Genomic DNA, 14,815 nt, shown 5'->3' on the forward strand with positions numbered 1-14,815 from the left:
AATATTTTATTAAATGATGAGAGAATTGAACAAGTTGATAAGTTCGTATACCTTAGTAGCTTATTTACTAGGGACGGGAAGATAGATGAGGAATTAGATAGATGCATAACCGAAGGTAAGAAGGTTATTTGTAGAGCAGGTCCCCTTATCAGAAGTAAAAATATATAGAATAAAGCTAAAATATAACTACTATACGGTGGCGAGACATGGACCTATCAAGAAAAATATAAGAGTAAAGTTAATGCAATTGACATGAGATTCTTGCGATATGAAGTCTTGTGAAGAGACGTTAGTAGACACATGGGAAATAAATCGGTTAGGATGGTTCGGGCATGTTGAGAGAATGCCAAATGAACAACTAACGAAACAACTGTATCAAGGTAAAGTAAATGACAGCGTGCCCAGAGGCAGACCGCGGAAAGAATGTTTAGAATGTTTGAATGAGACCCTAGTTAGAAGAGACATAAGAAGTCACAGAAACACGAGTCTGCATGTAAAAATGCATGGACATAAAAGAAGCTAGAGAAGTATGCCAGGACAGGAAACTATGGCGGCAAATAGTTAATAAAAAGAGTGTCAGGCGAGTGAATGATACCTGAAACAAAAGATCTTGGCCACTAATGGACCCAAGTGGGAAACCTTACATAACGACATTGTGAGGATCTTCACTTGGGGTGATTCTTAGAGAGATTGATCAGCCACCTGGGTCGGAGCAGTGTTGCGGAAAAATGCGTGAAAAAATGTGCGGAAAGCAGTGTTGCGATAAATATCACGAGAAACCTGGATCCATCTAAAAATTGTATATCCCTTCCTCACATTACTCCCTTCCCCTCCGAGTGAGTCACGCCTACCCCGAAAGAGAAATGGCTCGGTGGCTCAGTTGGTTAGACACTCGGACTTCGCCTCAGAGGTGCGGGGTTTGATCCCTGAGCCGGTACCTCTAAAAAATTTTCAATATACCTTTACCTAGGTTCTGGTGATTCGGAACCCACCTTAAACTGTAGGTTTCCTCATCGTGTACTTGACTGCAAACCAGTCCTTCAATGATGGGGTAAAACCAGGCTTTGTCCAATATATCTGGGCAGACTGCTCTCATCAGATCACTTGATTGCATTATAAAAATACGTCCGTGACTGACGATATATACTGGGACAGCCCCGTGCAAAATGATCAAATAAAAATCCAACTCTAACCAAAAATGCTTTCGACATATTGGACAGTATAAGCCTGTTACAACATTTCAACACAGAAATGTTTTTTATAATAATAAACTTCTATCAATAGCAGTTGCAATGCAAAACAAATAGTTGGAATTTCAATGAAAAGTTACGAAATTCCAACGGAAAATGTGAATTTTTAACAAAAAGGTTGTTAGATTAATTTTAAATCCAAGAGGATAAATTTTATTTCTTAAAAGGAGAATATTCAACAAAACAGTTGAATTTTGAGCAAATATATGACGTTTGAACAAAATAATGGAATTTTTAACCCAAAATGATGACTCTTCAACAACAAAAAATGCATTTTTAACAAAGTAGTTCAACTTTTAACCCCTAAGTGAAATTTTGTAACCAAAAAGACGAATACTCAACAAATAAAGATTTTTCAGTCAATAAGTAAAAAAAGTTCATCCAAATTTGCAGCCAAAAATGGAAAACGTACATTATCAGGTAAAAAAAATTGTTAATCTAAAATCATAAATTTTCAATCAAGTAGTCAAAATTTCAACCATGGAGATGGATTTTCAACTTATATGATACTTCTTCAACTGGAATATTTAAATTTTTGAAAATTAGTATTTTTTCTGTAAATTCATGTTTTTTGCTGTAAACTTGTCTTTTCAGGTAGAGAACCAATATTTTTGAATGAAAATTAATTTACTTGGTTAAAAGTTGAAACTATCTTGTTGAGAATTCATTTAACTATTCTATTTTTCGTCAAAAACTGATCATTTTTGGTTGGAAATTTACCAATTAAATTTTTCATTAAAAATTTACCTTTTTGGTTGAAAATTGAACTTGTCTGTTAAACGTTTATTTTATTGGTTGATAATCCAACTATTTTATTATACATTTTTTTTGCATAAAATACTGCCATTCTCAAAGAGAACCTTTCAACTTTTCAAAATTAATACCTTTATATCGAATATCAGCAAAAAATGGTGACATTTAAGATCAGTGTCTTCTTACAGATCTTTTTTAGCTTTAAGGGGTCAATTTAGGTTGCGCTAGAGAGATAACATTTTTTTAGGCGATTTTGGCTTTAAATTCTGCGATTGTCAGCGCAATCGGTCCAACTTTTAAAAAGAATATTTTTTTTCGTCTCTCATGCACGATACGAAACTCAGACTCATTCCAATGAAACGTTCGAAAATGTGACCCTGTCCTAAAATAAAAATACAAATCATTTTAACTGTCTACTTCCTAGTAAATAAATTCTATGATCAAGAATCTTTTCTCTTTCACCAGATTTATTTTCAAGAATAAATAATGGTCTGTTATCAGAAGTCAAAAAAGCTAGTATACATAGCCGTCCTTCCTCAACGTTTAGCGTAAGTATAAAATAATATAATAATTATTGTTTATAAAAAATATTAAATGTGTTATCAAACATGATTACTTTGTCGAAAGTATATATGTATATGGAACATCAGTATAACTCGCAGAGAATTTCATATAATTTTATTACGTGCTGGCAGAATAGTCTCATTTTCTTTATTTTATTTATTCATGAAAGTCGAAACGTCAAAGCAGATTAAAATGTAATTGAGACCATATCGTATGGGGGTGTCGAAATGTTGCGACATCTGAAAATGAAATACTTTTTCAAGTTCTTAGAATTGAAGCCTTGGTAGAGATAATGTTCAATAAAAGAAATAGATTTCTAGCGAAGGTTATTCTGTGCTATGCCGTATGTTGTTAAAAATTGAAGTTTTACTTGTCAAAAAAATGTTATTAATGTAAATTATTTTTCTTAAAAAATTAGGTGCAAGTGGATTTAGTGATCTGTATCCAGACCAACTTTTTGTACGATTTGGGGATCACACCATTTTTATAGGAACATTCAGTCCTTCTTGCAGAGATAGCTACATACCAGATTGGATGCAACCTGGTGGACAACAAATTGAAAAACGCGTTAGAGGTTTTGTACGAACGACAGAGAACCGACAATCTAAAACAAGTTCTCTCAGCAGAAAAGGTAAACGTTTACATTGTCGGAACCGTAATTTAGCTCCAAGCTATGCTGAACTACGTTCCGGGAACGAATAATATCAAGTGAGATGTTTCACTATTTATATTCCCCGTCCTTACCATGATATACTTCGGAATATTCTTAATTTTCGATTCAACGGCCACTTTTATGTAAATGTACCAGGAGATCATGTTCATATTGGTAAATAAAAAAAATTGGTCAGTCAGAGTTGCCTCTTGGTCCTGGGACAAGCACGCTGACAGTCGATGATCATCACAATCGTATATTTAGTCCATGTACGTTTGAAGCAATAAACGCTAGACACCGCAAACTCTGAATATGTTCATAAAAATTGTTCAAATAATTAATAATTATTGCATCAACTTGATTCAGATATTGAGATCAATTTTCTGGAATAAAATTTCAACTATTTAAAACATTGTTACGAGAGCCTAACTCTCATACCTTATTCCCACTACTATCCTTGGGCCATACTTGCCTCTCTAGAATACAGGGCCATAGTGTAACGTCCAGGCCTGGCGCATATTTAATTCTGTTCTAACCCTCGAGCAATAAAGACGTCCTAAATTTCTGTCTGCAATTCAGTTCTCAACACACAAATCCAGACGCATTATTTAACACGTAACATTTTGGCGATCCTGCCAGAATCAACTTTTCGAATCCGTATATTCTACGGAATTATTAAAGAGGATATCTCATAAAAGTTTGGTCTCTGAGACGAACCTTAAGAATAAAAGAATTTCTACAGAAGTACAAAATTCAGAAACTCCGGATCTTCCTTCGAGAGATCCGATAACCCCGAAAAGTAAGAAAACTTTGGTTAACGCTCGATTCCAGATAAAAAGAGAAGACACTCCACGGTCACCCATTTAACTTATCTGTACGAAGGAGCAAAGCTGTAAGTTAGTGTCGAATTAAAATAAAAAATTAAAAGGTTATACGCTGCGTTGTCGTTAAGAACGTCAGTCCCTTCGCCCTCTTTATATGGGGGACGGCCTATCGAGACAGAACCGGCAGGGAAACGTTTCGGCCTAGTCAAGATAGAACCGGCAAGGCGAAATTTAACGACCAGAATAGGATAGTTGGTATACTGCTGGTATTCCAGAGCATTGCCACCTTCAATAAGAATAAACCCGACTCGAAACATCATGTGTATTTGCAGTAGAACGATTGCATGAAGCTAGAGTATAAAAGACAAAGTCCAAGATACACTTTTGTACACGAACGAGATCGCACACACGGCACTCGAAAAAAATAGCGATAAACAAACCTACACAATACACTGGCATTTCACCAGTTTTTGTTTACGAAGGCATTCCAGAAAATTAAAAAGGAAACCGAGTACAATACTCGGGATATCGACTCTACATCATCCGAAAAGAAAAAATTTACAACCACCACATCAACTATGTCTAATACTGATTCTACTGACGAAGTCACCTCTCTTCCCCTAACGACTACGAGTGGCAGAGTGGGAATGAGAGGAGAAATAGAGACTGACTGCGAAGGAATTCTGACGTGTCACAATGAAAATGCGAGTGTCAGTGGAGAAAAACTGCCTGACTCAAAGCCGGAGGAACGCGAACGAGTGGGAACGCCCAGCAGGGAGCAAAGTAATGTAGGAACAGACCGTCGTCAACTGCCGTATATCCGCAGGAGAGAGCGAACAATAGCGGAAAGAAGGAAGCAGAGAAGCAGCTCAACGAGCAGAGAAGAAAACTTGTGCGAAGCAACGCGCAATGTGGGTTGCAACCTAACCGAAAATCAAATCTCGACTCGTGACGCAATCATAGAAATAAAGTCTCTGAATGGGCAAGACGATGCCGGAGTTGAGGAATTTATCCGAAAAATCAAAAAAATCAGATAGCAGTGCAGTCAACCGGATTTACAACTAGATTTTACATTAGCGGAGAAAATACAACACAAGCTGAGAAGGCAATCCGTTTCAACGATATTTACATCTACGATGACCTGTATGAAGCACTACGGGAAAACTTAAAGCAAGTGAGATCAGTAAGTCACTTAAGAAGTAAGCTTGACATCTGCCGACAAGGAGTGACAGAAAACACGCAGAATTTTAGCACCCGATTCAGAGGAATAGTGAATGAACTAAAATATGCGGTTCAGTCTTCTAATAAAGGGCCTGTCAAAAGAAGAATTGCTCTTGACATAGAAGAAACTGAGTGCCTCCAAAAATGCCCGATAAACTAGCGACGGGAAATAGGCTTGCAGGTCAAAGCCCAAAAACCCACAAATATCGGAGAAGCCCAAAATATGGCTACTGAGATGGAAACTTGTTTAAAAGAGAGTCAACCAAGAGTACCAATACGTAAACCTCAATACTAATCCAAGAAGGAATTCAGGCCAGCAAATACACAATCCAGATCTCAAGCGAATACAACACCAAGGGTCCCAAATCAATCAATGCCAATAGCCAGCAGAATGAATATGAAGTGCCACAAATGTGGAAAACTTGGGCATTTTGCTAACCAGTATTATGCAAAGCAAAATTTTCAACAGGGACCTTTCCCCAAAAGACCACCGAACCCAGTAAGGAACATTCAGGAGGAAGAAACAATTTATTTAGATAAACAAAAAATGACTCAGGAAGAAATAGAGGAGCAAAAAGCCTACGAGGAAGGGGCAGAATATCAAATATATGCAGAAAACTCCTATCCATACGAGGAATAGGACGAGATCTAACAGTATACAGCATATTAGTAGACTCAGGAGTCTCTATTATTCTTATAAAAGAGGACAGCATCCCAGACCACCAAAAAAAAATCAAATACAGAAAAAACTTTTGTATTGGAAATGATCGGCACCAGACAACAGAAACCGCGTACATTCCATACTTTGGGACAAATCACATTTTCCATATTGTTCCTGCCGATTTTCCCCTACCAGAATCAGAAATCATAGGATTACCATTCCTCAAGAAATATGAAAGATACTCGCTAACGCCCAAATTCTTGATACTGGGCAAAAATACGTTACCCCTTCATGAAGACGGGCACTATAATTATCGGTACCAATTTACAACTACAAATCAAGCCCGTTTAAAATACCAGATGAAATTAAATATGACAAAATCCTTAATATACAGTCTCGAGACGAGACTCGCAAAAAGAGGGAACGATTGCTCCACAGGTTTTAATAGAATTTTAGAACTTCATAAAATACTAGTGAATCTGAGATCACACAAGTTACCAGAAGCTCACAAACCCTAGAGCACATGATTCACCCTAGAGCACACGCAGGAACTTGTGGATAAAGGAATCATAAGGCATTCTCAATCTCCATTCAACTCTCCACTTTGGGTGGTAGCCAAAAAAGGTAACAAATTACGAATGGTCATCGACTACAGTCATATTAACAAGGATACTTACCAAGATGCATATCCTTTACCGGTTATCGACGATATTCTCGACCAATTGGGACAAACGAAGATTTTCTCCGCTTTTGATATGAGTGCAGATTTGCATTAAATCCCAATACATGAAGCATAAAAAATACACTGCATTTTCAATATCCCAAGGCCACTACGAATACAATCGTATGCCTTTCGTACTGAAAAACGCACCGGCCACATCTCAACGAATGATGGACAACGCTTTTAGAGGTCTAATTGGCAGAGAATGCTTTGTATACATCGATGACGATGTAGCAAAAACCTTAGAGGAGCACAATAAAAACTTGATTAAAGTGTTTGAAAGGATAAAGGCATTAGGACTAAAACTAGAACCAACTAAATGCGAGTATCTACGACCAGAACTCGAGTATTTAGGCCATGTACTCATAAAGGATGGAGTAAAACCTAATCCAGCGAAAACTGATGCTGCGAAAAACTTTAAAATCCCTACCACCGTAAAGAAAATTCAGTATTTTTTGGGCTTGGCAGGATACTATAGAAAATTCATTAAAAACTTCTCTAATATAGCAAGAACTCTGACTACGCTAACCCAAAAAGAGACCATATTTGACGATACACCCAAATGCACTGAAAGTTTTGAACAACTAAAAAACGCCTTATGCTCCACACCAGTAGTACGATTTCCGAACTTCAAGGAAACTTTTACGCTAACAACAGACGCATCCAATGAAGGATTGGGTGCAGTACTATCACAGAAGGAGCGCCCACGATTATTTATATCAAGGACGTTGAACCAGACAGAAGAAAATTATACCAACAGCGAAAAGAAATTGTTGGCTATAGTATGGGCAGTCAAACGATACCGTCTGTACCTATTGGGAAAAAAATTTACAATTCAGATCGATCACAAGGCCTTGATTTGGCTCCATAACGTGAAAGACCTGAGCTCACGACATAGTAGCTCCTGAAATAAAAATACTCGACACGCCCATAAAGGGAGAGTTAAATAGCCTCACGTTGAATAAACCCGAGCCCATAATCACTGGTCACGAGAAAGTCAACAGCAGGATCAAAATTAAATTTCCTGATAGAAGAATCAGCGAGTCCTCTGAGAAATCAAGTGAGGAATCGACTGATGAATCAACTGAGGATGAATCAGAAAGTTTAAAATACAATGAGCAGGATTCCAACTTATTCGATAATTACTTAGAGTAGAAAGAAAACCCAGTGACAAATGAAAGGATTAAAATTAAACCCCATGCAGCCGAAAAATTATGGAAACAAATTGAAAGAGATAATATGCCAAATTACAGCGAGGAAGAATGGCTAAGACACCTGGGTTGGATGATAGAGATTTCAAGCAAAATAAATTAACTATTATACGACTATACTTTGGAGACCCTACGTTTATACCCATCGAAAGGGAAGAAATAATAGAAATGATCAACCATTTGTCCAACTACTACGCAGATTCCAGTTTTCACTTGTGTTTTAATCAAACTCGCGATCTATCTAAACATGAAAAAGAGAAGATAATAAGAGAAGCTCACGGTAATCACTTAGGAGAAAACAATACCACCATAAAAACAAAAGTAAAAGCAGAATGGGCAGGAATGGACGAAGAAATAAAAAGGTACGTTAAATCATGACCTATCTGTCAACTACAAAAGGCAGTTAGGATAAAAAACCAAGCCTCAGGTATTATTCGGCCCGTTGCCAGAGACAAAGAGTGGAAATAAATATATTTTGAGTATCCAGGACAGGTTAGCACGGTACACTTTATTACTGCCAATGAAAAACGAAACTTCTGAAAGCATTCTGAATAATTTCATGGAACACTACATCTAAGTGTTTGGGGCACCGCAGGTCATTCTGACCTGATCAAGGACAGAACTTCTTGTCAGAATTAGTACATCAGTTTGAAGAAATGTTCAAAATTAAACACATTAAAACTACTGCATTCCATCCTTAGGCAAACGAAAATTTCTATAAATTTTGCAATAAATATTACCAGAAACGAGGCGACGGGACTCTCACCCTTCCAGATGACCTTTGGAAGAGACCCAAACCTTTCCTCCACACTAGCCCGATCACCTACACTTACCTACAGCCACCTGATAAGAAAATGGAAAGCTAAACATGAAAAATACTTACAAAAGGCTAAGGAGAGGATCCAACTACAACAAGAAAAGTCTAAGAGAAGGTTGGATGCAAATTTAGCGCGAATCTATCCGATCTATGAAATTAGAAACCTGGTCAAATGGAAAAATAAGAACATGTTGAACAAATTGGAACCCAGCTAGAAAGGCCCAGGCACAATAATACATTTAGTGGAAATAGCTTGTGGAAAAGAGTGCACTCTCGTATACTACGAGCTACAACTAACGAGAGGTAGATACGACAGGCTTCACAACAAAATCCAAATTTTACACAAAATGTTAGGAAAATAGCGAGCTAAAAGAGGGTTAGTTAATTTCGTAGGTGATATCTCCAAAACATTGTTTGGAACGCTGAGCGAGAAAGACCTTGAGCAAATAAACAACGAGTTCGACAGCATTTATAAAGACAATAAACAATTAGCCCAAGTACTGACAAACCACACTAAAATCCTTAAGATCATACTTGATTCCTCGTCAACGGATTACAAAAGTCTAAGAGGAAAAATAAACGTTGAATCAAACGCTCTGAGAAACCTTGTCACTGGAGTAAACGCAAACACCTAAAATACTTTTGTAAATTCCAAATTAATGTTGGCCACTCTGCTAATTGATGAGATGGACGATGATATCAACACAGCTATTAATGCTGACAAGAACATGGATCGCGTCTCTTCCTATCCACATTTTGATACGCTCTTGAAACGTGACGGAATCAACTTTCTCATTACTTTTCAAGATATCAACAAATTTGAAAAAATGAATCAATTGCGTATAAATGTTTATGGCATAGAACATGAGGAAAATAGGAAAAAGGATGAGATTGTCCCCCTGTATATTAACAATGAAATATCGAAATGTCCAACAATTCACCTGCACAAAATTTAACCCTGAGTAGAGCAGCAGTCACATGTGGTGGCCTAAAAGATTCGTAAGAAGAACAAACAAAGTATTTAAGTGAAAAAAATGTAATAAATAGTCCTCCTGAGAGAATTTTTAATTAATTGTAGAGTAATATTTTCAACAGAGGAGAGGGGTAGGAACATATTAAAGTTTAAAAATTACATATACAAAAAAAATGTACTATTTGCAGTATATGCAGACATTGAGTGTTTCCTGGAAGCAGTTAAAAATTGAAAAAACGGATAAAGCGGCGTATCAAAAGCATATCCCTACTAGTGTTGCGTTTTATACAAAATGCAGTTTTAATGATTCAACTTCAGAATCTAAAGTATAACATGAAAAGGATTGTATTGAATTGTTTGTAAAAGAATTGAAAGATTTAGCAGTAAAAGTAAATTCTCGTTTGGAAAATCCTGTACCAATGGAAAAATTAACTTCGAAGCAAAAACAAGATTTTCAAAATGCAAAATTGTGCCAAATTTGCGAAAAAGAATTTAAGAAAGACGATGTTAAACATCGCGACCATTGTCACTTCACAGGTAAGTACTGCGGTCCAGCGCATGGAAGCTGCAACATTAATTACAAATACTATCATATCATTCCAGTAGTTTTTCATCATTTATATGGTTACGACTCACACGTTTTCATTAAAGAATTAGCACAAAAATATGAGGGACATGACTCCTTACTGCCTGTAAATAAAGAAAAGTATATCTCATTTTTAAAAGATATTCCAAATACGAGAGTTAAACTTAGATTTATCGATTCTTTCCAATTAATGTCTAGTAGTTTAGAAAAATTCGACTCATATCTCAATGATAGTGAAAAACACTAACGAGGAAATTTGGTAAAAATGACACTGAATTCAAGTTGCTAACAAGAAAAGGTGTCTTCCCATGCGACTACATTGATAGTTGTAAGAAATCAGAGGAAGCCAGTTTACCTCCAAAAGAGTCATTTTATTCAAAATTAAACGATTGCCACATTTCTGACGAAGATTATCAACACGCTTGTAAAGTGTGGGAAACGTTTAATTTGCAAAATTTAGGGCAGTATTCAGATCTGTACCTCAAAACCGATGTTTTACTTCTGGCTGACATTTTTGAAAATTTTCGAAAAACTTGTTTTGCAACATATAAATTAGATCCATTGCATTAGTACACAGCACCGGGACTTTCTTTTGATGCAATGCTAAAGTAAACTGGAATTGAACTACACTTACTGACCGATGTGGAAATGCTACTCTTAATTCAGAAAGCAATCAGAGGTGGCGTTTGACAATGCTCTAACCGTTTTGCAAAAGCAAACAATAGATTTATGGGGGAAGATTTTTATCCATGTGATCCGGAATCATACATTTTTTATTTGGATATTAACAATCAGTATGGTAAAGCTATAAGTAAGTGTTTACCATATCAAGATTTTGAATAGTTTGAAAATTTCGAAAACAATCCAAACTTTTTCAATGTGCCTGATGATTCGCCTGAAGGTTACATTCTTGAAGTGGATCTAGAGTATCCTGAAGAGCTTCACGATTTGCACAAGGACCTTCCATTATGTCCACAAAACTTTGTGCCTCCTGGTTCAAAATGTCAGATTCCAAAATTAGTTAACAATTTCCTACCAAAGAAAAATTACGTGCTACACGGAGAAAAACAAATGTTAGCACAAACTATCTAGATATTAATAGGTAATATATTAGCGATGTAAGTATGGCACAGAAATCTAGATACTGAAGAAGAGCATCCGTAGATATTAAAAAGAAGATTTTAACTGACAAAATCCAAGATATTAATGGGCAGAATTTAATATATTTAAGAAATATTTTTTAATTGTGCAAAGTTACCTGTAAAGCATGTCATTTTTTATAAAATGCAAAAGAATGTTAATATTGTAGTCATCTGTTTTTAAAATCCGAATCCTCAAGCATTCGCCTTTTTGGCATAATTATGCGATTTTTGTGTTGAGCAGATAACACACTGTACATGGCTAATATGAAAGATGCCTGCTGAGTCCTCATTTTCTTATTTTCATCTCCAAAAACGTTAAATCCATTTTTCACCAAAACTTATAGTGCAATAGATATCCGAAAAACCACAATACACACGATGAAAGCTGAAGATACATGTATGTTGAATAGAAGATATGAGATATTATGCCGTAATATCTATAAATTATGGTTAAATATCAAAGTTTTTAATATCTGCTTTTCGATATCTATTTTTCTCCCTGTACATTACCAAAATCTAAAAATTTACTTGGAATTAGGCATGAAACTAACAAAATTCATCGAGCTCTAAAATTCAAGCGAAAACCGTGGCTCTAATTGCTAAGCCAAACTTTTATAGCTGAACCATATTTGATGAAAACATGGTCATTATTGAATTGAACAAAACAAAGATTTTTCAATAAACCTATCTACATTGGCTTCACAGTCCTTGAAATCTCAAAAATTATCACGTACGATTTTTATTACAAGTATATTCTTCTAAACTTTGGAAAATCTACAAAATTGCTACATACAGATACAGACAGTGTCATCTGCCATTTCACTGTTCCCCACTATTACGAATATATTAAACGATACATCCATAAATTTCATACATCAGATTTATCCACCAGACAGTGTTTACGGAATTCCTATAAAAAATAAAAAAGTTTTGGGATTAATGAAAGATGAATGCAACGGAAAAATAATGACTGAATTTGTGGGTTTGTGATCAAAATTATATAATTATAAAGATTTGGGTGAATAAGAAGATGAAAAAAGAGATCCAAAGGTATAAAAGTATCAACATTGAAAATCATAACATTGGATGATTATAAGCATACACTCATTTCTTGTCAAAATCTGATTAAAAGCCAAAACCTAATCCGAAGCCGAAAGCCCGACTTCCACACCATCATCCAAGATAAAATTGTTCTCAGCTGGCATGATGACAAACGAATACTGCTCCCGGGTACTACAGATACTCTTGCACGGGGATATAAATATAAAGTCTATGAACCCCATGGAAGTCGATGCTATGTAAAAAATGTATATAAGTATTAAATATTTGCATATATCGATGTAAAGAAAATTGTCATTGTAGGGTACGAAGATTGTATTGTAACAGAATTGTTACCTAATATTCGGGTTCGGTGCCGCCCTGCAACTAAGAGTAGCAGGATCGCAAACGATGGGGGACGGATTTCCCCGAGGGGACCCGAGTCGCCGAGCCTGTACGTCTCGCTCTGTACGTTCACTCGAACTATTCTTTTTCGTGACGCTTTGCCAACTCGAGTGCCAAACTGGGGGATAAGGATTCCTGCGACGCCAGTCCAACCGTCCACCATCGAGCCGCGGATCGCTGAGCCGCCCACGCCGCGGGCCTACCGCACCTATTGTATCCGGCAGCAGCTTTTCTTCCCCCTAGCCGCGCCACGGGCTTAGGGGCCGACATGTAAATGGCATTAAAATTACTGTTGCCTTCTTTTTGTACTTGATGAGTTTCATTGTGACTACACCCGATTCTCGGCTTTCCACTTCCCCCATCCACCCCCTTCGATATTAGCTCCGTAATATCTGGCGCCCAACCCAAAATCCCACACTTTTCCTTCTAAAATAGCAAACCATACGAAAAAAAGGGGAAACACATTTTCAAATTAAAAGAAAGAATACTTCTGACTTACACTCTCATTGTTTTGACTCTTACAATAATTAAACTCCATTGCTTGTATGCCCTTGATCTATTTGCCTCTGAATTAATTGCATTTGCCTTTTCAAACGGATAATTTGAATTAGACGCTCCAATCCGTTCACCATGCCATTTCTCTGATTTTGTGTAGGATTTATGTCCATTATGTAATTTACCTGCCATGCCATTTTTCTGATTTTGTTCATGATTTATATTGATTATATGATTTACCTGCCATACCGTTGTTTTGATTTTGTTCATGATTTTTATTGATAGTGTGATTTACCTACTGTTCCATGTAATTTATCATGTGAAATGATGTATTTTCTGATGCGATTTGTTTTCCAATACGATTTGGTTTCTGAAGTGATTTGTTTTCTATTATGTCTAACCGATTGATGTACCGTTTATCTGTCGCGAATGAGGGGAATTAAAAATTGAAAAATTAATAGGAATTTAACGGAAAATTTAAAACCCACAAAAGGGGGAAAAGGAAATTCAGCTCAAAATGCTTATATCGATGAAAGATTTTCCGGTGAAATTAGGCAAAAGATTCAATTCTGCAACCAAAAAAGGACTTAGGATATTTACTCTTATCTTACAGAAGTTAGAAAACTATTTACAAAATTACACCCTAGAAGAAGCCTTGAATGGGAATTGCGTAGAGCTTACGAAAACCTAACAATAGAATATAAAATGTGCATAAAAAGGAACGATTTTGATACTTGCGAACAATTACAAGATTTAGGCAAAAAATGGGAAACTAAGCTAGCCAAGTCGAAAGTTAGAGGGCAAGTTTTACAAATAACAGAACCGAAAATCACGGATAAAAACAAACAAAAGCGTAACAATAGTAACGGTGATACAAATAATTTAGATAATAATAAAGATTCAAGGTAAAATAAAAATAGTGAAAAGGATCACCAAAACGGAAACCAAAATAATCAGAGTAAAAAACCATATAGAAATTGATTTCCATTTTTACCATTCGGATTTCCATTTCTTCCTTTCCCAAACCAATACCAACAAAATTATAGAACAAATTTCAGACCTAGATTTCAACGAAACTTCCAACCCAGATTCAAAAACACTAGACCAAGATGTCAATTCAATTCTTACAACCAAATGTCACCAGCGTTTAAACAAATGACAATAGGCTCAGCTGAAGGTCAAAACAGCCCAATGATCGAATTCCCAACAGAAAAAGCGAAAAATAATTTAGAAAATTATAATAAACAAAATTCCCAAAAACCAAACTACGGAAATAAAAACCAAAAACCGGCTAATAATTCTAACAAGGACTCACAAGATAAAACCAGTCCAAACTCGAATAGAAAACAAGAAGAAAAAACAAACGCGAAGGAAAATACTGGTAATTACAATGATACAGGCTTAAATAAACACACAAGAGGGGATGTATATGTATGCATGTATGTATGTGTATGTATGTATGTATGTGTATGTATGTGTATATATATGTACGTATATATGTA

General features: G+C 36.0%; 1 protein-coding gene across 1 annotated transcript in view; it reads left to right on the forward strand.

Moving 5' to 3' along the window:
• LOC117177106 (dedicator of cytokinesis protein 3) overlaps positions 1–3,360 on the forward strand; it is a 128,001-nt gene extending 124,641 nt beyond the window's left edge. Inside the window, exons 18-19 of the transcript XR_004467664.1 lie at positions 2,469–2,551; positions 2,986–3,360. The gene's annotated coding sequence lies outside the window, so the exon portion shown is untranslated. The remainder of the gene's footprint in view (positions 1–2,468; positions 2,552–2,985) is intronic.
• Positions 3,361–14,815: the final 11,455 nt, after the last annotated feature.

Source organism: Belonocnema kinseyi, chromosome 7, assembly GCF_010883055.1.
Source record: "Belonocnema kinseyi isolate 2016_QV_RU_SX_M_011 chromosome 7, B_treatae_v1, whole genome shotgun sequence".
Lineage (NCBI taxonomy): Eukaryota > Metazoa > Arthropoda > Insecta > Hymenoptera > Cynipidae > Belonocnema > Belonocnema kinseyi.